This window comes from Salvelinus alpinus, chromosome 6 (genome assembly GCF_045679555.1).
Source record: "Salvelinus alpinus chromosome 6, SLU_Salpinus.1, whole genome shotgun sequence".
NCBI classification, from domain to species: domain Eukaryota; kingdom Metazoa; phylum Chordata; class Actinopteri; order Salmoniformes; family Salmonidae; genus Salvelinus; species Salvelinus alpinus.
Genome location: NC_092091.1, coordinates 41,132,279 through 41,158,017, shown reverse-complemented (window position 1 = coordinate 41,158,017; position 25,739 = coordinate 41,132,279). Strand labels below are relative to the sequence as shown.

The 25,739-nt window shown below is 41.7% G+C and overlaps 1 long non-coding RNA gene across 1 annotated transcript; it reads right to left on the bottom strand.

Annotated features, from left to right (window-relative positions):
• Positions 1-1,796: 1,796 nt before the first annotated feature.
• LOC139578702 (uncharacterized) lies at positions 1,797-22,017 on the bottom strand. Its single transcript, XR_011675593.1, has 5 exons — positions 21,912-22,017; positions 21,508-21,670; positions 11,327-11,472; positions 10,902-10,986; positions 1,797-3,706 (listed from the first exon to the last, which is right to left on the bottom strand). It is a non-coding gene; the product is annotated as an uncharacterized lncRNA (long non-coding RNA).
• Positions 22,018-25,739: the final 3,722 nt, after the last annotated feature.

Genomic DNA, 25,739 nt, shown 5'->3' with positions numbered 1-25,739 from the left:
AGCCAGTCTCCAGACCTGAACCCAATAGAAAATCTTTGGAGGGAGCCGAAAGTCCGTATTGCCCAGCGACAGCCCCGAAACCTGAAGGATCTGGAGAAGGTCTGTATAGAGGAGTGGGCCAAAATCCCTGCTGCAGTGTGTGCAAACCTGGTCAAGAACTACAGGAAACGTATGATCTCTGTAATTGCAAACTAAGGTTTCTGTACCAAATATTCAGTTCTGCTTTTCTGATGTATCAAATACTTATGTCATGCAATAAAATGCAAATTAATTACTTAAAAATCATACAATGTGATTTTCTGGATTTTTGTTTTAGATTCCTTCTCTCACAGTTGAAGTGTACCTATGATAAAAATTACAGACCTCTACATGCTTTGTAAGTAGGAAAACCTGCAAAATTGTCAGTGTATCAAATACTTGTTCTCCCCACTGTATGTATGTATGTATGTATGTATGTATGTATGTATGTATGTATGTGTATGTACTGTATATATTTACAAGTAATATATGAGGGATTGGACATGATGCAGACAATAACATTGATGAAAGCTACAATCTATCTGCAATATTGAAGCTGATCTACCCCCAAAAAATTTTTTTTAAACAATTTAAAAAATATGATAATTATAATGATTATTGGAAAATTGTGCCTAACTAGCCTAACTTCTTGAGACATATTTTTTATAAATCAGGGCAAAAATGTTGCTGTGTCCGCTCCGCATTAGCTTAAAATGGCTACCTCATTCATATAATGCGTAAATCTACCTTGTTTTGTATTCTGCCTGCTGGCTGGCTGAGACTCACTCCAGGCTGTCAGTGGTCACTTCACTTTTCAGAGCGTGAGGGCGAGGGTGTGTGGCCGCAGCATAGATGCATAAAGATTTCAGATCCGCAATGTGATTGGTCAATAATCTAACACATCTAGGGTGTATTCAGCTTTTAACACATTAATTGCAGGAATTGACAAAAAATATTTATTCAAATCTTGTTGTGCCAATGCAGTGGTTGTGTTAAAAGTAGTGTCATCCCTATCTAGATACACGGATGTGTTAAAAAATAACATATTTTTTAAGAGTGCAAGTTGCGGGCCCTACTGTTTTCTGTACTGAGCGTTGCCAACCGAGACAGTCTTTCCTGAGACATAGTGTATTATATGTCCATTGCGCTGCACACAATTTAAACTTAGTCTTGAATGATGCATGCCAAGATATACCAGAGGGCTTGTTGATATTGCAACCACACAACACAAACGCCGATTCACCAGTATGAACAAAATTGCAAAATTGTCCACTGAAGATGATAAGCTGTTTGCATCTTCCAATTTATTGGCTGTCCAGTAGCCAGACGACCTGTCCCTAGAGCTTCCTATAGGCCTACAGTTAATCTCTTTCCATAATGTGTTGAGGCCGTCAATTAAGGAGAATGACAGGCTCAACTAAAGATGTTACAGAACTGCTGTATTTGAAGCACCACTCACTTCTGCCCATTTTCCCTAATGTTGCTATGGCAATCAAGCTGTTTTTACCATCCTTGTAACGGTCATTTCCTATTATATAACTCATAAAGAACTACCTAGGAAGCATTAGGCTCTTGGTCTGATATGCACTTTGGAAGACCTGAGTAAGCTCCACTCATTGCACTGGCGCCGTCGTAGTCTTGACCACGGCATTTGTTCACCGTTATCCTCTTACTTTCAATCAGTTACATATTTTTTTGGTCACATTCCTGAAGCCCAAGAAACAAACCCGTATCTTCCTAGTACAAAAAGTTTATGAATGACTTTTTGGAGGGTTACTGTCAAAACGATTTATTCAATTTAAAAAAAATAGGATGGATGACAGGCACATGAGCTGCGAGAGTGTACGGTACTGTATGCCAGTGCACTCTAGGCGGCTCGCATTCCATGCCCGGCTCCACGCCACTTTTATTTACAGGGTCAGTGATCAGTTAAGTATATTCTCAGAAGTCTAGAATATGATTATTATACATTGCATTAAGTGTTATTTACAAAGAAAATAGGTATTATTTACAAAGAAAATGATTTACATATTCAAATCTCTCTCTGTCACCTGTCACTGCTCAGAGATGCAGAACGGGTGATCCCGCAGTTCCAGTTCGGCTTACCAAAAGTCGGTCAGTGATCACCTCAGTCTATTCTTAGATGTCTAGAATAGGATTGCATTAAATCAAATCAAAGTTTATTGGTCGGGTACACAGTTTAGCAGATGCTATAGCGTGTGCAGCAAAATGTTTATGTGACTAGTACACTGACCAAAGTCAATGAAAAGTTTGCATTACTTAAAATGTTTATGTGGTACTGACTCAAACCTAAAGATGAAGTCACATCTATTCTATTTTTTTAAGTTATGAATTTTAAAAACATTCCCAGCATGCTCTACTGCAGGTAGATTTTGGGGGAATTGTTTTTAATATCTGTGTTTTTGCATGTAAATTGAGTTGTTGAGTGATTCATCTTATGCCACACAAAAATAAATACAGAAATGGTTGCTCTAGTTTAAATGGCTTCGGTAGTCTCCTCACACTTTTCCCAACCCTGCCAGTCATTATGAATGCAGATTGCAGGTGAATAAGAAGTTGAAATGTGACTTGCAGGTAGAGTTGCATAATTGAGGTACATTTCCCTGGTTTTCCAGAACTCCTTCAAGCAGGATTTTTTGGGAAAGTTAACAGAATTTGTACTATCAAAACAATATCAATGATAATGATCACATGCACCTAGAAACCCACTTGAAGGCCACAGGACTGATTTTTTAAAATTCAACAACCATCTCTCCATCACGAAGTAATACAGGCATGGGTGGTAATTCTACAATTCACTCGAAAAGGCAAGGCTCACTGGGAAATTATATTGAAAGTGTGGCTTAGTGGGGGCATATTTTTTTCAAGCTTATACAACTCAAATCTGGACCCCCTACTGGGTCACAGTGATTCTATCGGTTTGAGTAAAGACAACAAAATCACTTTAAGTAACTGTACTCAGATATATTAAGTGCAACAGGTTTCGTCAAAAGTTTTGAGTAATGACAGCACATTGCAGTATATATACAGTACAAATTAAGTGGGTAAAACAGTATGTAAACATTGTTACGTGACCAGTGTTCAATGGCTCTATGTACATAGGGCAGCTGTCTCTAAGGTTCAGTGTAGTATACCAGGTGGTAGCTGATTAGTGACAGTGTCTAAGGTTCAGGGCAGGGTACTGGCCGGAGGCTGGCTAGTGATGACTGTTTAACAGCCTGATGGTCTGGAGATAGAAGCTGTTTGTCAGTCTCTCTGTAAAAGCTTTGATGCACCTGTACTGTCTCCGCCTTCTAGATGGTAGTGGGTCGAACAGACCATGGCTCAGGTGGCTGAGGTCCTTGATGATTTTCTTGGCTTTCCTGTGACACCGGGTGCTGTAGAAGTCCTGGAGGGCAGACAGTGTGCCCCCGATGATGCGTTGGGCTGTATCAGTTCCCATACCATGTGATAATACATCCCGACAGAATGCTCTCGATGGTGCATCTGTAGAAAATTGTGAGGGTCTTAGGGGCCACAAACTTCTTCAGCCTCCTGAGGTTGAAGTAGGTGCTGTAGCCTGCTTCACACCGCCTGCTGTCGGTGTGAAGGGAGCGTTTCAGGTCCTTAGTAATGTGCACGCTGAAGAACTTGAAGCTTCTGATGCTCTCCACCGTGGCCCCGTCTGCTGTATTAAATACAAAAAAGAATAGAATCAAACTATATTTGTCACATGCACAGAATACAACAAGTGTAGACCTTAACGTGAAATGCTTACTACAAGCCCTTAACCAACAGTGCAGTTCAAGAAGAGTTAAGAAAATATTTACCAAATATACTTAAGTAAAAAATAATAAAAAGTAACACAATAAAATGACAATAACAAGGCTATATACAGGGGGTACCGGTACCGAGTCAGTGTGCGAGGGTACAGGTTAGTGTGCGGGGGTACAGGTTAGTTGAGGTAATTTGTAGGGGTGAAGTGACTATGCATAGATAATAAACAGCGAGTAGCAGCAGTGTATAAAACAAATGTAGGGGGGGGTCAATGTAAATAGTCTGGTGGCCATTTGAATAATTGTTCAGCAGCCTTATGGCTTGGGGGTAGAAGCTGTTAATGAGCCTTTTGGTCCTAGACTTGGCGCTCCGGTACCGCTTGCCGTGCGGTAGCAGAGAAAACAGTCTATAACTTGGGTGATTGGAGTCTCTGACAATTTTATGGGCTTTCCTCTGACACCGCCTATTATTTAAGTTCTGGATGGCAGGAAGCTTGGCACCAGTGATGTACTGGGCCGTACGCACTACCCTCTGTAGTGCCTTACGGTCAGATGGCGAGCAGTTACCATACCAGGCGGTGATGCAACCGGTCAGGATGCTCTCGATGGTGCAGCTGTAGAACTTTTTGACGATCTGGGGACCCATGCCAAATCTTTTCAGTCTCCTGAGGGGGGAAAGTTTTTGTCGTGCCGTCTTCACGACTGTCTTGGTGTGTCTGGACCATGATAGTTCGTTGGTAATGTGGACACCAAGGAACTTGAAACTCTCGACCCGCTCCACTACAGCCCCATCGATGTTAATGGGGACCTGTTCAGCTGACTTTTCCTGTAGTCCACGATCAGCTACTTTGTCTTGCTCACATTGAGGAAGAGGTTGTTGTCCTGGCACCACACTGCCAGTTCTCTGATCTCCTCCCTATAGGCTGTCTCATCATTGTATTCATCGTTGCATTCATTACAAAGACAAAACAGCATATTAGAATCACTGGTCACTGTTCAGAGAAGCTTACTGTTTGTTGAATCAGGCTAATATGTTCCAAACTAATTAATATATGTCTTTGTAATGAACATGGCCAGGGAATAAAATGTACTAGTTGGAGTTAAGCCTACATAATTTCTGTGAACCTTAACATTCTAGAATAACTGCAGCCAGGATAGACATTCCATACATGCAGTGTCCTCAACTATCCCCTGGCCTCTGAGGCTCCGCCACCATTCGTCCTCTTAGAGGAATCACCTCTCTCTATCCCTCTCTATTTTTCTCGCCTCCTGTCTCTCTCCCTCGCTCCCTTCTTCGGGAGAGCAATCTCCTTTCAGTGTTAGAACAGGATGAGGATCAGCGTTGGCTTTGGTGGGGATGAAGGAGAAAGCAAAGTGAACGGTAAGCTTTAAAATATCCCTTGACAGCTGCGTTGGTCTTTCTCATTGAGATTTGGACCCCTACAATTTGCAAGCGGAACATCTCAACTAGCGTCCACTTATTCACCACAAATTCTGGCTTCATTCCTTTCTCATACATTTGCCCCTGGTCCAAATGATACAATATTGGTTGTGGTGATGATTCAATCCTCAGAGGAGGAAGTGCAGTGATATTTGCTATTCCAGAATGCCACCACCCAGTCTCCTCTCAAAGTTCTGCTTAAATCGTCTCAGATCAGGTTTCCCAGAGCGCGTAAGGCAGGCACACACACACACACACACACACACACACACACACACACACACACACACACACACACACACACACACACACACACACACACACACACACACACACACACACACACACACACACACACACACACACACACACACATACATACACACACACCTTCAAATCCCTCCCATTGTGTTCCTCAGCTGTCAGCTTTATGGTGGAGAGAGTAGGCCTAGACTTTGGTCAAAACTCAACATAGCTTTAAAAAGAGAAAATGAAAGGAGTCAAGAGGTAACATTCCAATAACCTGGCCACCTGATCTCTTATGGGTTCAAAGGTCAACCAATGAAATTTACCTCCCATCCACAACCCAAATCCTAACCCTATCATCATGCCCACATCCTGGTGTAAATCTAACCCTATCCTCAACCCTAACCCTAGCTTAATGTCCACCTCCTGGTTCAACCCTAACCAACCACAACCCAAACCCTAACCCTAGGATGTGGACTGGGATGTGGATATGAAACTAGAGTTAAGGTTATGGTTGAACCGGGATGTGGGACATGAAGCTAAAGTCTAAATCTTTCTGCAAAAGGTCCCTCCACACATTTCACACATGTTCCTCTCAGCTCTTAGGCCCAGCTGCAGGGGCTAAAGAATGTTTTTTATCAGGAATACTTGTCCTTGGAGAAATTCATACTGAAGGACATGGGTCTGCTGTCTGACACAGACAACAAGGCTGACATCTGACATCCTACCCTAGCCGACTGTTCAGTCTGACACCTGATAAGACACCCTGTGACCAGCATGGTTGGGGTCAACTCCATTTCCGTTCATTTAGTTGGCATTTCAGCTTACTTGCTGAATTGAAATGGAATTGACCCCAACCCTGGTGTCCAGTGTTCAGTCTGATGTCTGATCCTTTCTAAGACCAGTGGCCCACCACCCACACAACTCATTTAACACAGTGCCACAAAGTGTCTATTCGATTGAAAATGTCATTTGTCACACTCTTTATTTTCTATGTACACTATTGAAATCTGGATTTGTTTTCATTAAATTGTTCAGAAAACGGAGTGAATCTTGTTTTGCTAGTAGGTACATGCAGTGAAGGGAGAGCTTCCTCATAAATAATGAGTGCGTTTTTCACACATACACACATGCACGTGCACACACACACGTCTGCATAGCCACGGGAATTAGGGGTGCTGAGGGTGGTGCAGAATAAAAATTAAAGTTTTTTTTTTTTTTTTTCACAAAATTAGTGCACTGGGCCTTTACTAGTCCTGTATTAGCGGACCGATATAGCCATCTGTAGCATGGGAAAAAAATAAAAAGCATTGCCTGAACTTTTTATGAGTTTACCCTATGCAGGGGCTGGGTTTGAGATTGACAGTGATGCGTTTGGGAATGAATGGGGTGAGTTTGGTTTGTTATGGGGGCACTCTTCCCTGGGGGGTGAAATAGGGAAACTGAAAAGAGAGGGACAGGGTTACATTTGAGGTCGAGAGTGGGTAAACAGCTCCATAGTCACCAGTGACAGGCGGTGGTTACAATGAAAGAGACTGGAGGTGCGGAGGGAGGGAGGGAGGGAGGGAGGGAGGGAGGGAGGGAGGGAGGGAGGGAGGGAGGGAGGGAGGGAGGGAGGGAGAGCAATGGATGGATTAGGGGAGGGAGGGGATACTGCAAAATGTGGAGGCAGCTAGCTTTGGCCAGGTTGTCACGCCATGGGTCCGATACCATCTCTGAGCGAGCGATAAAGAGGGAGAGAACGCAAGATAAATACACAGAGTATAAGAGAAAGCATGGAGAACACCAAGGTAAAGAATATAAGGGAAAGAATGTCAGACAGATGAAACGCCACACAGGTGACTTCACTCTCCATGAATTACTCACACGGGAGAGGAGGTGGAAGGGGTGAGAGGGAGGAGGAGGGGTGAGAGGGCTCAGTGAGGCAGGTGTAGGGGGGTCTGAGGAATGAGGCAGGCAGGCAGGCATCCATATGTCCCCCGAGCACCAACAAGCGAAGGGTGACAAAGGACCCCTCATATTCCCACCACTCTGTCCCCAACTCTCCCTGGGACCTGATCTGACTGCTGCACTCCCAGGCTGGCTGTTGAATGTGCTCCAACATACATATATCTGTGGTTGTAACACAGTTATAATCCGCTTTAATGCAGTTATGACACTGTTTCATAAGTTATAGTTGAGAAGCTCATGAGGGGATACTTGACTAAGGCATGACATACAAGCATACATGGGTTGGAGAGTATTCATGTTGTCAGATTTTCCTCAGTTGATTTCTTCATCTAAGCATCTAAGCCACAGAGATTTCCCAAACGTAAAAATAAGAGATCTGTAACTGCGAGACATCTGAAGAAACTACGGGGGGATGCTTTCCTGGCCTGGCCTGGGCTGCATTCCTATTTTATCACCGCTAGCAGCCTCTTGAGGTTTCTCCTCCAAATCCTGGGAAACAACGCAAGCAGGTGCTGGGCAGGAGGCCTGTAAATCTGATCTGTCAAATTAAGCCATTGGCTGGGGCATTGTGCTGGCCCTCGCTGCTAGCTGCTCTTAGTGGGGGTGTGGGGGTACAGGGAAGGGGTAGGGAGGGGGTGGGGGGTTGGGGGTTGCACAGGGAGGTCTAAATCTCTCTGCGAACTCCACACGTTTCACACATGCTCATCTCAGCTCTTAGGCCCAGCTGCAGGGGCTAAAGAATGTTTTCAAGAGCCCACACACGTAACGCAAACACTTGCACGTCCAGACACACAAACGCGCAATTATCTTCACACACGAACATACACTCACTTAACACGTTTATTTTTACACATGCACGCACACACACCCCTGCTTGAAGTGGATGTGAACAGTAAAGTGGCAGCGCGAAACCTCACATGACAGGAAGGCAAATAGGAGCAGATGAAAGCAGAGTCAGATGGAGACTGCTGAGCTGTGCTGGTAGGAGGACAGCAGGAGGTCACACAATGCCACAGGGTTGCCATGAGACAAGAGACTGTTCTTTCTCACACCGCAACAGTGCTATGGTTGAATTTCAAGAGGTCTAATCTTGGCCCAAACCACAGCTTCATGTCCCACATCCCGGTTCAACCCTAACCTTAACTCTAGTTTCATATCCACATCCCAGTCCACATACTCCTTAGCAACAGGCCAGGACTAGCAAGTACAAATTCAGTGTGTGGTGTGAGTGAGAAAGTGAGAGAGTTTTTTAAAATAAAGAGCATTTTGAATTTCAATCTTATCAGGGACAGACGAAAGAAAATCTAAACACATTTCTGAAAACAGTAATTACTGTGTTTGTTTTTACGTTCTTGAGGTTGGCGTCGATGTAGCCTAGTCGTAAAAGTATTTGGTCTAGTCGGAATTTAATTTGTGTGTTTGTGTCTCCAACTAAGCGCAAAACAATGGGTGGACGAGAGAGATTTGTTTGAGTTGAAAATAAATATATTCTCTAGCCCTAAGCTAGTCTTCGATCATCTTGACATTCATTTATGCCATAACAGTCATTTCGTTCTGTCTATTTGAGAGGAAAGAGAATAAATAAACATAATCTCTGAGCCAAATACGGTATAATTTCTGAACAAAAAGGATAAACGCAGGTTTCAATCATAATCACTGTCATCTTCCCTTAGTGCTCTACAGTGGTATATGGTTAAGATTAGTAGACATTCCATTTTGGGGTGGCAAAGATACATTAAGGTACAATTTGGGGGATGATTTAAATTGTGTTCCTTCATATGAGTTTAGGTTCTATCTCGAAGGCCATCAGGCTGTTAAACTCATCAAGATTTCACAGTCTCATATCAGAATTAGATGTTCATCCATGTTTCTCAAAAATAAAATTTCGAAGTTCCAAACGTCAAATCTCAAAGTGTTTATGGTTTGTTTATGATTTACTCCCAAGTTTTTAAGGTTAGGGTAAAGATTAGCCATTAACTATGAATTCTTAAGGTTAGGCATTAACTTTGAAAGGCTAAGGTAAGGGTTAAGGTTTGGGACAGGCCTAAAACAAAATCTTGAACTTGCAAGCATTTTACGGCCATCCACAACACCCTAGCAAAATCGAAACCTACTTGAAGGTAACAGCAATCACTGTTGCCCCTCGTGGCCGGTTTCCACGTCATCTCCCGACGTCATAATGGAGGGACGCCGAATACTGACTTGTATCACGGGCACCTGCCTGGTTAAACAGCCATCACTAGCTGACCTTGAACCTTAGAAACTGTCACTAGCCGGCTATCACCCGGTACTCTACCCTGCGCCTTAGAGACTGACTGTTGCCGTAGGTACACAGAGTCATTTAACACTGGTCACGTTAATAATGTTTACATAATGGTTATTGTTCTGAAATAGTTTCTGTAGTTAGATACAGATAAGATGAACATTCCTGCAACATTATTCTGTTGAAATTGTATTTTATTTCTGAGAAATTAAGCTGATTGATTACTCACTTTATATGTACATACGGTATTCTCGAAATAGCTCATCCTTTCTAACTACAACTGTACATACCATTTTCCTACTTATACAGTCCACTCCCCTCAACTGTTTCCACATTTTGTTACGTTACAGCCTTATTCTAAAATGGATTCAATTGTTTAACATCACATTATTGACATTTGTCAATAAAACTCATGAAGGCAACTGTTTATGTCAAATTGTTTTGTGTTCTACTTGTAGCCCTGGATGTCCTGAAAAGAAAATGGTAAAACACTGTGTTGTGAGGCAAAATATAAGAGCTGGACAGATAAAGGAAAGCCATGTGTAAATTAATAACACAAGGTAAACTGACCTTGAGCTCAGTAACTTAAAGTGTATTAATTCCATAACCTTCATCAAAGCTGGGTTTCTTGTTGATGTATCACCCAGGACAAAGGAACATCTTTTGGCCCCAGGGGCTTGGCAGCATATTGCAAACAGCTAACAGTCAACAAAGCTATTGCCTCTTCACTATGAGAGCCTCATTTGGGTCTGTGACGGATCGTTAAAAACCGTGTGAAACCAGATGAGAGAGAGCCGAGACGGTGTGGGCGGCCATGCCCCACTGACCATGGCGCCCACTGATCCAAAGTAGAAACAGAGACAGTGCACAGTCACACGCATCATACACAAGCAGGTCGTACACAATGTACAGACACACACTCATACACACTGGCAAACACAATCCAAAAGTAGTGTGTGCCCTGCAGGTCCATTACAAAGAGTAACCAGTCTCGTATCTCTTAAATCTTTTATATATTTTTCCTAAGGTTCCTGATTTAAAGACCGATTTTTTTGGGGGGGGGCTTCCTGCCTTCACAGTTCAGTGTTCTGCTCACCTATGTTGCTTCAAGGTGATAGAAAAAAAGGGGGGACATGAGAAGAGGAAAAGGAGACTAACAGCAAGAGAAATAAACAGAGGGACGAGAGATGCTCAACTGCATTTCTACCTGTATGGTTGTCACAGGTGTTGTCTCGCAGGCTGAATTTCAAAGGGCTGTACTCTGCGTCGGTATTGATCTTGGGCAGGGAAACCTGACATAACAGAGAGAATAGCTTTGACATCTATCTAATACATTTAGAGAACTGTCAAACACACAGTGCATTACTAAATCAGGCATTTTTCATATATATTTGAAAAAAATAGTGAAACACCACTATCTTTCATTATGTTCTACTGTATTTGTAACTCTAACAGATTAGAAGTGGAGGGGAAGGTAGATGTGAAAGTAAGAAGGGTTAACATGGGGATTGAACCCTGGTCTCTGGGTTCACATTATATGTGCCAGGAGTGTTACCACTAAGTTACCACTTTAGTTACCACTAAAACAGTTTTTTTAATAAACCAGTAATGCTACAGTATGTTATGCCGTACCCTGAATAGTGGTTTCCAGGTTGAGGTGTTTGAAGGTGTTGGGAACTCTGTGAGGATTCTCCAGGGGTTTCTCCTCTGCCTTCCTCTGGTCGGCCATGGTCTGGGTCGCCACCCTCGGAGCACAGATGTCCCAAAACATCACACTGCTGGTGTCAGAGAGAGACAGAGAGACAGACAGAGAGACACAGACACAGACAGAGGGTAATTCAGTATTTCTTTTAAATAGGATGATTGTATTTAGTCAGATATTTTATGTTTATGTCACTTTGAGCATATACTGTACCAGTCAGTATCATGACACAAGGCGAGACCCAGATGCAGATGGTTGGAGTCTTACAATATTTATTCATCCAATAGGGTAAGGCAAACCAGACAGCACAATTGTCTTTCTTTTTTTATTGACGGATAGCCAGGGGCACACTCCAACACTCAGACATAATTTACATTTATGTTTAGTGGGTCCGCCAGATCAGAGGCAGTAGGGATGACCAGGGATGTTCTAGTAGAAAATCCTTGCCTAATGAACTAATGTTCACTCCATGCAAGCATAGAGCATGAAGAAAGGGTTACCTCGTAAGTCTCCATTGCTGTTATTAATGCACACACAGTACATTGTGTTTCAAAATCTTGCCTAACACCTCTTCTCTTCCTTGGTAAATGAAGCTGTGTGAAAGGCATGTAGCTAGTGATATCATTAGACAACAACACTATAAAGGCATCATGACAAGTTACTTGAAGATGTGTCACCTGGTATTATATGCTCTGACCTGTTAGGGAGGCTTGTGTTGACAGGAACCCTGATGTAGATGGACCACAGTAATATGTCTAAAAGCCAATTGTAACATTCACCCTTGACCTCTCCTATAAACCTCTTACTATAGCCCTTCTCTGCTGTAGCTGCTTTCACTGATCCACTGTCTCAGATCCTGCTAAAATGAATTGTATAACGGTCAAAGTGCTTTTAAGTCCGATTGGATTGTAATTTATACAGGGTCATCATTCCAAAATTAGACTCAGAAATCATTAGATCGATAACAGGGCCTAGTTGACCCTTTTAACGTAAGTGTTTGAATATCAGTGTGTAAATTAGGTGTGAAAGCTTTAAAGCGTCGGCTTTGTGTTGAGTTGAGTAGTTCTCCCATTCTCTGTTATTTTGGGCACTTTGTTAGTGTTTACTTTAGATCTGATAAGGTGGGAGCCGAGTGAGTTGGAAGTCAGGAAAACTTTCAAGAATGTTTCATTTAGAAGTAGAAAAACCCCCACATCTAAGTCAAATAGCCAAGCACAAAGGACATTAGTATTTTTCCCATGGTAAGAACCAGCTAAAATTATACATGTTTTTACATGATCGAATAGAAGATTTGTATTCTACAGTGGAAGCAGCATCCTGTCAAACTGTAAACCACAATGGCTGTCATTACTCAATACTTTTGAGGAAACCCGTTGTACTTAATATATCTGAGTACAGTTACTTAAAGTGATGTTGTAGTCTTTACTCAAACCGATAGAGTCACTGTGACCCTGTAGGGTGTCCAAATTTGAGTTGTATCAACACAAATGTAATGCTCCCACTAAGCCAAAGCTCCAATATAATGTCCCAGTGTGCCTTGCCTTTTCAAGTGGATTGTAGAGTTACTAACCATGACTGTATTTGTTAGTGACAGAGACATGGTTCTGTGGCCTTCATCCAAGGTGAACATTATCGTTAAACTCTTTATGACAATACATAACGCGTAAGGCCTTGTTGAGGCCTAGCTTTACTCTAGTACAGTGCCATAACATTCCTGGTTTATAGGCCACATTATGCATGCAAGTAGGGTTGCAGAATTCCAGTAACTTTAACAAAAATTTCCAGATTTTAATCTTCCAACAGATATTTCTGGAAAACCTGGGAAATTCACCAGAATTCCACAATCGTACCTGCAAGTCATATTATGCTGGCTTGCAAAGGGACATGTATTTCCAATTGGAATCCAGCCAGAGTTAGGATATCCAACAGTTGGAATTTTTATTGACCTGCAATTTATCTTCATAATGACTGCCAGAGATAGGGACAGTGTGAGGCGACTAGCTAAGCCATTAAAACTGGAACAACCATTTCAGTAACGGGTGCAAAAAAATCCAACAAAATGAGTGGCTCTGTTTAGAAAAATGTATGTTATTTATCTTTGTGTAGCATAGGAGTATTCAATCAATCACTCAATGTACATGCAAAAATACAGATATTAAAAACAATTCCCGAAAAAATTCACCTACAGTAGAGCATGCTGGATAGAAAGTTATTTTGTTATCATAACCTAAAAATTTTACTTGATGTGACTTCTCATTTAGTTTTGAGTCAGTACCATATAAACATTTTAAGTAATAATTACTGTTCATTGACTTTGAGTTCAACTTACTATAAGTATTTGAGTTAAAAATGCCTTGGGATTTATAGTGTGGTAGTCACACAAAACAGCAGAGAACAAACAGCAAACTGCAGGATGTCATACACACTGAAAAGGTCAATCAATAGGCTCCGTAACATAATAGTACTATGGTAGATACAGAGTTATAACTATAATATAAACCACATTCTGGTTTGAATTTCCACTCGCAACAAAACAACTAAATGTACAGTATTTGAACTCTCTCTTTAGAATAGATATTTCTAAATACTTTATTGTAACAGAATTATCATTTCTATTCTATTATTCCACTAAAGACAGAAATCAAACACGGTAGTTAGTTGCTTTGTTAACAGTGGAAATTAAACCAGAATGTGGGTTATAATTACTGTACATATTGCCTAAAGCAGAGCGTGCGATTGAACTCTTTACTTTGGCAACCACAGTCGTTGGCTCTGTTTCTCATGAGGGCTGAGATTACTGGCTTATTGGAAAGAGATCTAGACTAAACAGTATAGCTGCATGCTTGGAGATGCTGTATATGTTACTGTATGTCTACTGGATGGGCCTTGATGTATGTCACTGGATTCATCCCAAATGGCACCCTATTCCCTATACTGTGCACTACGTTTGATAAGTTAGTAACAGGTGCTAGGAAGAGCACACCTTTCAAAGCACTCATCGTTAATTGGCCTTTAGCTGATAGAACTGACACTGTTCGTTCTGCCAACACATAGGGAAAATGTAATCAGATGTGTGTCTTATATCAGCCGTGTGTTTGTGTACGTGTGTGTGTGGTATCGGCTGTAACAGACCTATCAGGGGCCTATATATAGAGCGCTTAGGTAAGAGCTGGAGTGTGGTGTGTGTGAGTGTTGTTGACTCTGGATACTGGATGTGACCGGAGGAAACAGAGACACAGTGAATGAAGGGAGAGAAGACGCAGGCATTGAATTGAATAGCCCTGCTGAAGGGTTATAAGCCTTATGGTTGTTACATGCATTCATTTTCAGTCCTGTGGCCTTCACCAAGAGATATCCGAGGTGAATATATGTAATTCAGCTAGTAATTTAAATACATTTAAATACAAAATCTTGGGTTGTGTTTTCAGTAGTTAACTACTTTTTTGCCATGTAGCGGAGTAGCTAAATACTAGAAGTATGTACTGTAGAACTTTTTTGCTAAAAGAAATAGGGGTGAAGTGGGCAAAAATGTACTATTTTTTTCCGGCATTAGACCTGCCTAATTCTCACCTAAAACATAGTTTTTATAGACTAAATTACACATTCTGTTATCGTCTGACTCTAGAGTGAATTGTTCTTGCAATCAGTAGTCTATGGCATTTCAAATTTAGATATCATTCATCATGAAGTAGCTTCCCCAACACTGTGCATACAGTGCCTTCAGAAAGTATTCATACCCTTTGACTTATTCCACATTTTGTTGTGAATTCAAATTCAAAATGGGTTAAATATATTTTTCCCTCACCCATCTACACACAATACCCTATAATGACAAAGTGAAAACATGTTTTTATAAATATTTACAAATGTATTGAAAATGAAATGCAGAAATATCTCATTTAAATAAGTATTCAAACCCCTGTGTCAATCCTTCTAGAAACGTCTTTGGTAGTGACTTTCTGGGTAAGTCTCTAAGAGCTTTCCACACCTGAATTGTAATACATTTGCTCATTATATTTTTCAAAATCCTTCAAGCTCTGTCAAATTGGTTGTTGATCATTGCTAGACAACACATTTCAGGTGTTGCCATATACTTTCAAGTAGATTTAAGTCAAAACTGTAACTAGGCCACTCAGGAACATTGACTGCCTTCTTGGTAAGCAACTCCAGTGTAGATTTGGCCTAGTGGTTTTGGGTATTGTCCTGCTGAAAGGTGAATTCATCTCCCAGTGTCTGTATATACTGTATATTAAGTTAAAACATGTACACATTTCAATCAAGTTAAAATATAATAATTCAGTAAATAAACTGTTCAATAAATAATAAGGAATTACATCAATAAGTCATGAAATCATAGCAGAAAAATCTAATCAACTGCTCATCAAAAGGTATGCTGAAAAAAAATGATGAAAAACTTATATTCAGTGGCTGGGTGGAGGTGGATGTTGTGGTGGCCAATGCTGTGTCCAGGGTTGACGAAGGGGCTGGTAACCATGGCTGGGTACTGGGTCTGTAGAGGGGAGGAAGGACAATCTGAGGCGCAAGCAGTCACACAAGGAAGATCTGGAGGTCAGCGGTGGCACTCCCTTGTGGCCTGCTCGCTCTAAGTGAAGGTCTGTGTCTCGTTTCGTGGTCTGGTACTGGGAACTGAGTTGATGCTGGGACTGGTGCTGGAGGAAGTGCAATGCAGCGGCAAGGCTGGACGCTGGAGGACAGAGGGAATAAACGGGGCCTAGACCCACCTGGCCATGGAGCACTCTCAAACAGGTGGGAGGTGTGTTCAGTGTGAGTGCATCCGTGGGGGCAGTTCTCTCTACGTACTTTGTGGTGTCTATGGATGGATTCCCTAGTGGGGATGCAACCATGAACAGCCATCTGGAGTGTGTCTTTCTGTTTTGATGTTATTTTCAGGGTCATGGTGATGGGTTACTGGGGTTGAGGGCTTCTGGCGGGTAGTTTTTGTTATTCGGTGGTTCTTGGCTCTTCACAGGTCTTGGCATGCCTCCCCACTGACTGCCTGGTGGCCCCCTGAACTGTCTTGGTGGAGGGATTGAGGGTGATATGAGTGGTAAAGGTGGCTCAGATGGTCCGGGGGCACTAGACTGTTTCCTTTGTCCCCAGTCCTTCAGGTGTCGGAGTGGTCCGTGGACTAGGGGAACAGCACCAGCCGCAGTCAAGCCACTGTTACTAGCACTGTCCCCTAGTCGGTCGAAAGAAAAATAAAATCGAAGAGAGAGAAAAGAGTGTAGAGAGAGGGACACAAAAATGTTCTGTTTACAAACTTAAACAGTCATTCTGATTCACATGCAAAATGTCAAAACAAATGAGAACATTTTATTTTTATGGCTAACTACCAGGAAGTTTGAAAAGACAGGCTGAGTAGGCGGGGATCTTATATTCATCAGCTTACCACGACTGACAGCTCTTTGAAATGCCTATGACAAGAATGTTGGATGTAGTGAGCATAGTTGCAGTAAAATCACCTCAAGCAACATTGCATCAACAATGTCAATACTTTTTTTAATACATTTCCTGTTTGGCATGTCTCTTGTTCAGCGGTTCACAGATGCAATGATGGATGTGTTGACATGACAACTGCGTCAGAGTTTTAAACAACCCTTGCCCCCCCCTTTTGTTCCATGCTGGCTGAAGACCTAGCTAGTCAGTAACTAGCTAACACCAGACACAGATGAAAGGGGACACATATACTTATCTTTGCCTTGGATAAATAGTGTAGTAAATGGCTTGGAGATAATAAGCTATCTCTGCACTTAGGGAAAACTGAAGCAATTATATTTGGATCCAGACCTAAATTGTGTAGGTCGTCTGAAATCAGAGTGGAGTTAGGGGGTGAGGTGCTGACTACTAAAACCTCTGTTAGCTACTTGGGATGTGTCCTTGGTGGAAGCTTGGGAGGTGTGAGCATGGCCAATAAGGTGCTAGGGAAGGTTATATCCCGGACTAAGTTTTTGGCTAGAAAGTCCAAGCTGCTTGATAAGGACTCCATGAAAGTGATAGCTACTGCCCTCATTCAATGCCATTTTGGCTATGCTAGTACTTCCTGGTTTGGGGGCTTATCTAAACTTATGAAGGGGAAGCTCCAGATAGCCCAGAATAAGCTGATCAGGGTAGTATTGAAGGTGAGTCCACGTACTCACATAGGCAGGAGCTGCTTCCAGGAACTAAACTGGCTGCCTGTTGAGGCTAGGGTGTCCCAGATTAGACTAGGTTTATTTTACAGGAGTATTTATGGTCCTGCACCCAGATATCTAAGTGATTACTTTCCTCGTGTTAGGGATGCACACAATCACAGCACCAGATCAGGTGTTGCTGATGGGTGCTTATACAGGTTCAGGAGTAATGCTGGGAAAGGTGGTTTCTTGTATACTGGAGCCTCAGAAAGGAATGAGTTGCCTCTGCCCATAAAAACAAAGTCCTCTCTGGGCAGCTTTAAAAGTAAAGTTAAAATATGTTTGATGTCTTCTGTGCCCATATGAATAACCCCTATGATGTAACTGGAATGATGAGATAGATGTACTTCTTCTTTGTTTTTTGTTTTATTATTTCACGGCCATGCTGTGTTCGATCTTGTCTAGCCATCTTGTCTCAAGAGGACCACAATGCCATACGTATTTAACTAATACAGGTGTGTGAAAATCACACGCATCACTTTGAACCACAACCGTCATTATAACATTATCATTACCAGCATGTTCTATTGCAGGTACATTTTTATAATTGTTATATATATTATACCCCGTTCTCTGATGAGCATCTTTCTTTCTTTGTCTTCATACTTGATACTTGTTTCAAAATCTATGTTTGTGTTTCATTGATTCATTAATTCATCTTATACTACTCAAATATAAATCACAAAAATGTTTCTAACTAATCAAATATATTACTTGGATTTATTGCACCCGTTACTGAAATGTTTGTTTCAGTTTAGATGCTTTAGGTAGTCGCATAGCGTAGTCTTCTCCATGCTGTGATGCAGACCCGGTGGAAAGCATGGGGAAACAGAGAAGACGTTTTGGTGCAGTCTTTTCCTGACAAAGTCAAGTTAGATTGTGTCAGTTATTCCGCTCAAGCTTTTTTCCCAAACCCATCATGGTGTTTTAGGTGAAAAGACGATGGTCATGTTGCAGCAGTGATGTGAGAAGTGTGCAGAAGTGCATAAAAAAGGAATGCGTAGTTAACTGTATGGGTACCCATGGTGCTGGAGATCAGAAGTGTCCGGTCTACAATTTACTCGAAAGGCAAGGCACTCTGGGAAATATCTGAATAAGGCTTTACACTAAGCAGTGTGTTAATTTAACACTGTTCCGGTCTCTATATTCGGTCCACAGACAACACTCACGGTGTTGATTTTGTTTTAAACACTGGAGAATTTGCTGTGTTCTAATTAGGTCTGGTTTTGCCAGGGTATATGGTTAGGTTAGGTCTGGTTTACCAGAGGTATATGGTTAAGTTAGGGCAGAGATAGTCTACGATGTTGTAGTAATGTTCCCCTTGTAACAGGTTTTGGTAAGGCCTGGCCAGAGTTGAGGTTTGTGGGGCTAGGTTGCCTGAGTATGTGGGTTAGGTTTGGTTTGTTGTGATCATCAGGGTTAGCTTGAAAAGGACCATCAGGACCGCTGCATTCCCCTTTAATTATTTTAAAGGCTGAGGACGAAGAGAAACTCATCATCTCACTGTGTCACAGAGCTTTAACGCTAACTCTTACACTTAGCGAAGAACTGTGGATCTAGATTGAAGTGAATATAATGAAACAGAAATGTGACTCCTGATAGACTTAACAATGACCTCACATGAGGTATACCACTGGGATTAAGTCAGTGTTTTTAGGACATTGGGTTGTACTGTACTTAACGCGTTAGTATTCGTTGCGATGTTCTTTCCACTGCTGGTGCGGGTGCTCTGTCATTGTTCTACGTGGGCGGATATATCCCATAACACAACCTGAGATGACAACAGCGCAAAGAAGTTTATTACTCAGTATGGATCAACACCTGTATCTCAACGCCTACAAAATGTTGGTTTAAAAACAACCCAATTTGTGTTCTTTGGTAACCCAGTGCTGGGTAAATATTGGACAGAGAAAAAAGAAATGTCTGCAACTCTGCTATGCTCCGATGGTGATTTAATCAGACGCACAAAAAATAAAAAATGTCGATCCCAGTTAGATCTTCATCATGACACGTTCTTCTGGCCTGCGCCTGATAAGTTGGATGTGCATATTTGTATATTTTTTTCATAAATATTGGACAGAACACAGGGTGGGTGGGTTATTTTTGACCCAGACAGTTGGGTTGCGTGAATAACCCAACATGTTGGCTTGTTGCGATTATACCAAATTTAACCATCAGTTAGGTATTTTTTACTTTCATGCTGGGTTGACTGAGCAGCTGGGTCGTTTTTAATGTAATCCTTACACAGTTAGCCACTTTTGTAATTTGATCTGTCATTTACTGTATTAATCAACATTATGATACTGTATAAACTGAATACAGCAGATTACCGTATAATGCACCGTAAAATACCATACATTTGTTTTACAGCACACTCTAACATGCTGACCGGACACGTCGCGTGTGGGAGCGTCGCAAAATAAATTTAGAAATCCATGTTATTCAATTATTGCACCCACACTGCTTGCGCGCGCCAACGAGCGTCTGGGACACCAAGGGCTAAAATAGATGTCGTTCCTATTTCTGACGCAGATCGCGCTGCAAGTCCTGCCTCTCCCATCTCCTCATTGGTTTATAGAAGCAGGTACCCACGTGCCATCTCCTCATTGGTTTATAGAAGCAGGTACCCACGTGCCATCTCCTCATTGGTTATACCCACGTGGGTGATAGAAAGACGAACTGTTTTGCCGGTAGTCGTGGTAATACAATGAAAGTTTAGATGCGATCACCATATAATTTAAACGATGAAAAAGCCTGGAAGGAGGAGAGATGACTAGAAACGATTCGGTTGGCCGTTTTATGTGTGGATTAATTGTCGGAGTAGAGATCCTTGTGCGTTTCGGGTAAAATAACAACTCAATGTTTATATCCCAGGACAAATTAGCTAGCAACAGCAAGCTAGCTAAATAGGACAAATGAATGTTAGCTAGCAAGTGCAAGCTAACTAGCTAAATTACCATACATGTTTAATGCTTTTTGACCTGTCCCCAAATTAATGTCATTGGTTCAGAGTTTGTTTTGATATTTTAACCTGCGTGTCGTGATCGCGTTTGGTGTGGGGGAGCAAAATACATTATGCACGATAGTGCACGATGGCGCACACGCGCAGCCGGTTTGGGCAAGGTGTAAGGCCTTTCTGTAATTTCAAAAGTAAAACAATGTAGAATGAAAATGTTGTGGGCGGTGGAAAGTCTCTGGCTCATTAACATATTTTAAGGCGTGCCTTGTAAGTGGCTATATTTGTTGAAAGTGGGATGCATGCCAGCAAAGCCACTACGCAACACTAAACAATAGATTGATTGCACTATAATGGTGACAAACGGTGCCCACAAACTGTTAGGGCCTACATAAAGCTGTCCCAACAGCAGTCCCAACATCTGTAAGGGGTGCGTACTGGCGGCAGAGAAGTCAGGCGCAGGAGAGCAAAAACTGTGTTTACAACGGCGCAGTTTAATAATAAAAACCACCGGAAAACAGAAGAATCAATCAAATGGGTACAAAATCCGTTGCACACCAGACATAACGTGCACAAGTACTTACAATAAACAATTCCGGACAAGGACATGGGGGGGAACAGAGGGTTAAATACACAACATGTAATGATGGAATTGAAACCAGGTGTGTGGGAAGACAAGACGAAACAAATGGAAAATGATAAGTGGATCGATGATGGCTAGAAGACCGGCGACACCGACCGCCGAATGCCGCCCGAACAAGGAGAGAAACCAACTTCGGCAGAAGTCGTGACAACATCTTACCACTGCTACACATGACTATCAGTGGAGCCTTGTCTGGCAGCGAAACAATTAATTCAACCTCGTTTACTGCCTTTTTAAAAAACATAGCTAATATGGCTGACCATATCTCTCTGGCATATTACATCATTTATGCAGCAGCATATAAGACATTTTTGGACTGACCTTGTTGTGAGCGGCGGTCCTTCGTGGGCAAATTCTGTCATCAAAGAAAAAGATTTACAATTCCGAGTTGGATGACCATTCAAAATATATTTTCCCAGTTCCCAATGCTTGCGGTTAGCCACTGTCACCGATTCCTTCCAAACAACTCATTGTTGAATTTGTGCTGCAAACACATGGGCTGCATGAGTCAGACACACATTATAAATGATGAGAATAGGAATGATGACATTCTTCATGAGCTGTTTTGAGTTTAATCATTTACTTTAATTTCATTATATATGTATAATTTATATACAGTAGTAAAATGTGATTGTCTCCTGTATGTCACAGAGTGCGTGCAGAATACATACTGTTTAAAAAAATAATAATCTGAAGAGCAGATTATTGGTAATAAATGGACTCACCTTTATGTGCCTGTCCTTTGCTTCCACTGTTAGAAGCAGGTAGAAGCTGGACACGTAGATTAAGTCCCTGTCGTAGACTAGGAGGAGCTCATCCTAAGGGTAGTCCTGTTTTATCACACACAAGAAAGGTAATTGAGTGCACAGTGCACTGCACACAGGGAATTGCAGGTTTGCATAACATGCGGGTGTTATAAATATGATACTTTTAAACCACAGCAGAAGTACACTGACTAAAACAGTGATATCTATTTAAAACTTCAGACTCAACATAATTTTAACATTTGGTCATGGGATTTAACTCTAAATGATCAAAATGTGTGTCATTGTGAGTGAGACATTAAGAATATTCGCACAAGATCATTAACATGGGCTGGGGGGTCTGGGTCAGTAAGAGCCTGAGTTGTTGTCACAGGGTGTTAGAGAGGACAAACATCCACCCACATGTCACCATGGAAACGGCACTACACCACACAGCGGAGTGATATTTGATGATCTACAGTAGTCTAGTTTTGGGGCATGCTACAAAACACAGGAAAGTTGGACGCTAGGTGGAGTAAGAAGAGTAAGATGGGTCTTTATATATTTTGACTCTATCAGAAATAGAGTGAAAGGTGGGTACTAAGTAGCCCTTTCCCAGACTTGTTTGTGCCGTCTTGCCATCTCTTATGGTTAAAAACAGAAACAGATCTGGGACCACAACCTGGTCTCAGAGCATTTCGTATTATTCTCTACGTAAAGCCGAGACCCTCGATTTAGTGTAACATTTTGTATTTACATTTTGTATAGTATGTATTAATTTGGGGATGTCCATCACCCATTTCGAATAATAGGTTACGAATTTGCAAAATGTACAATATGTTATAAATTTGCAAAACGTATGATATGTTACGAATTCTAGCTAGGTGGCAAACGTTAGCTAACTGGCTAACATAAGCTAGGCTAGGAGTTAGGCTTAGGGGTTAGAGGTAAGGTTAAGTTTTAGGAGTTAGGTTTAAGGGTTAGTGTTAGGGGAAGGGTTAGCTAAACGGGTCAGGTTAGGGTTAGGAGAAGGGTTAACTAAAAGAGTTAAGGTTAGGGTTAGAGTTAGGGTTAGCTAATATGCTAAGTAGTTGCGAAGTAGTTTAAAAGTAGTTGAAAAGTTGCTACCTAAAATGCTAAAGCTGTCCGCGATGAGATTCGAAATCGCAACCTTTGGGGTGCTAGTCGTTTGCGTTATACACCCACCCATCCACCCCAACCATCAACCCTATTTTTGCTTTTGCCTTTTTAAGTAACCATCTGTCTTATGTAACCATACCAAACTTGACATATCATAGTAATATGAGTGTCCCGGATTTACATTTACTATGTTACGTCTAGTCAATGAGACCAGGCTGGGGACCAGGCTAGGAACTGTGGCAGCAGGTCTTTTTCTTACCCAGACCCCTCAACCTAATCATGAGATCTCTGATTCAACCATCATATTGGTTGGAAGGATATTGCATGAAAATAAAGACTTAGATCAGCCTACCAGCACCATCTGCTTTACAGGGCTGAAATCAGACACAGCCGCCCTAATCCTCATGTCCTGCATGATGTCCTCTTTCCTCAAGATCTTGTAGGGGTTGTCCCCAGTGACGTCCTCATCACAGCGACACCCAAACAGCTCCTAGGTGGCAGAGGTCAAAGTCATGGGGAAGATGTCATTTGATGTGAGAGGGACAAGGGTCAGACTGTTTATGGAATTTGTCCAATAAGAAAACATATTTATGTGGCAAAATGTTTTGCTATGGTGTGCCCTACTGAATATGATCCTAGAAAGTTCCTCTACGGCTAGTGGCAGATGAGTTTTGTTGATGTATGCGCTACAGACAGCTATATCGGTCCACTAATAGTAGTAAAGGTCCAGTGCACTACTATTGTGAGCAAAACATTTTTTGTCTACAATTTCTTTTTATTTTTTTGATTTTTCAGTGGTTGCTGCAGCAACCCTACTTCCCATGGCTAAGAACACCCCACCCCCCCCCCCAAAAAAAACTGCAGGTGAATCATATTGAATCACCATGTAGTTTAAATGCTCAACTATTGAACTTTGTCTAACACACCTTTTTAAATTACAAAAGACAGACCAAGCATACTTAACCTATAGCTTAAACTATTCTCCAGAGCAACTCCAACACATTATATTCTATAGTGCTGTGTCATACTGCATCGGCTAAGATGACCCTCCCAAGTGCATAACACTCTCATGTTCCCTTTACACAAGATCCGATGACCTAATCTAAAGTAAAAAGATACCCCTTTCCTCTGCTGGTCTGGACTGCATTTGTTAAGACTTATAATTGAGACAGATTACCAAAAGCATGTTTGCAGGGGTGGCGTTGAAATACAGTACATGAAAGCAGCTCTGCCTCTGACAACGTAGGGATGAGACTGAGTTGTAAAAAAATAGATATTATACCAGTAGACATGTGTATGTCCACAGGGTCTGCAACAGTACACCCTTGCTCACATCAAAAGCATGCAAAGGGTATACAGGTTTTTCCCCCACAAAGAGTCAGCACTGATGAGTATATCGTGCACATTACATCACCGTTTGAGAGTAAAATAGGCTCAGGCCTTAGGCTTCCTCTGGCACCCTTAGTATCTCTCTGAGTGATCGACATGTATCGTAGGAGCCAGGCCCACTCACACAAATGGAAGCATTCATATACAGGCTTGCCATTCAATCAGGAGGGTACTTTGCAAAGAGCTGTTCTCTGTCCTGTTTGTTTTGGAACACGTTAGAGTACTGTGTTTATTTCTGCTGCGATAGTAATGTGAATTGATGAGAAACCAGACCGTGCTGGTGTTTATCAGACAGACTTGATAGTTCAGAGGGAAATTATGTCCTGCTTTCCAAATTGTAAATCAGTCAGGCTATAGTGAGATTCTACTATAGCGAAGGCCGCAGTAATTTAGGCAAAGCATTTTCACACAACCCTTTGTGTTAGAGACCTGTCGCTGGCCTATTCAGAAAGCCGAATTCAGGTTGCTAATGGTTTATTGAATTTCATGGGAAACATCAGAAAAATAGTGTCAGTGGTCTACATTTCTGGAGCAGTAGAAGAGAGTCCAATGAATTTCAGTGAACTCATGCCAGGGCAGTCCCCGCTTATTTTTCTATATTTAAGTGTTAGCAGAACAAAACAGTACAGTATCAAGAGTTTGATCTACAGAAAATGAGCCAGGAACCTTCATGAAACTGTCTGTTAGCCTGTATAATGCATCAAAGAAATCTTACCAGACCCTGCAACACTTCCTACAGGAGACTCATCAGCCTTTTTGTCTATATGGATTCAAAACAGCAGAAATGTTGAATTGTCATGCTTTATGTACTTTCATTTTACTTTTCATTTAAATTGCATTAGCGTCATTTAAAAAGGTGAATAAATATGGTGATCCAAAGTCAGATGTACTCAAGAGGTTATACCATATACTTATTATATATGGGGGTCATACACACCTTTGGCTTTCCCCTTACTGCCCACACTGGCTGTGCTCTTGGGTCTCTTTGTGAACATCCCTGCAGTTAGGCCTAATCACAGAGATATTTGCTGTGGAGTATAAGGTATTGAGAGTTAATATGCTGTATCAAACACTTTCCTACACCTACTTTATTTAGTCTGTTTTCTCTACTTTCTGTCTGGTGTGTGGAAAAAAATCAATGGAAAACGATTGAGGCTTGTTCACAAGACCTCAGTGTAATTTTCAGCCCAGTTTACAGAGCCAGCTAGTCAGAACAAAACATGTGCTGTGGCGACATCTTATGGCAAATACTTGCTACTGTCTTAACTCTGAAAACTATTT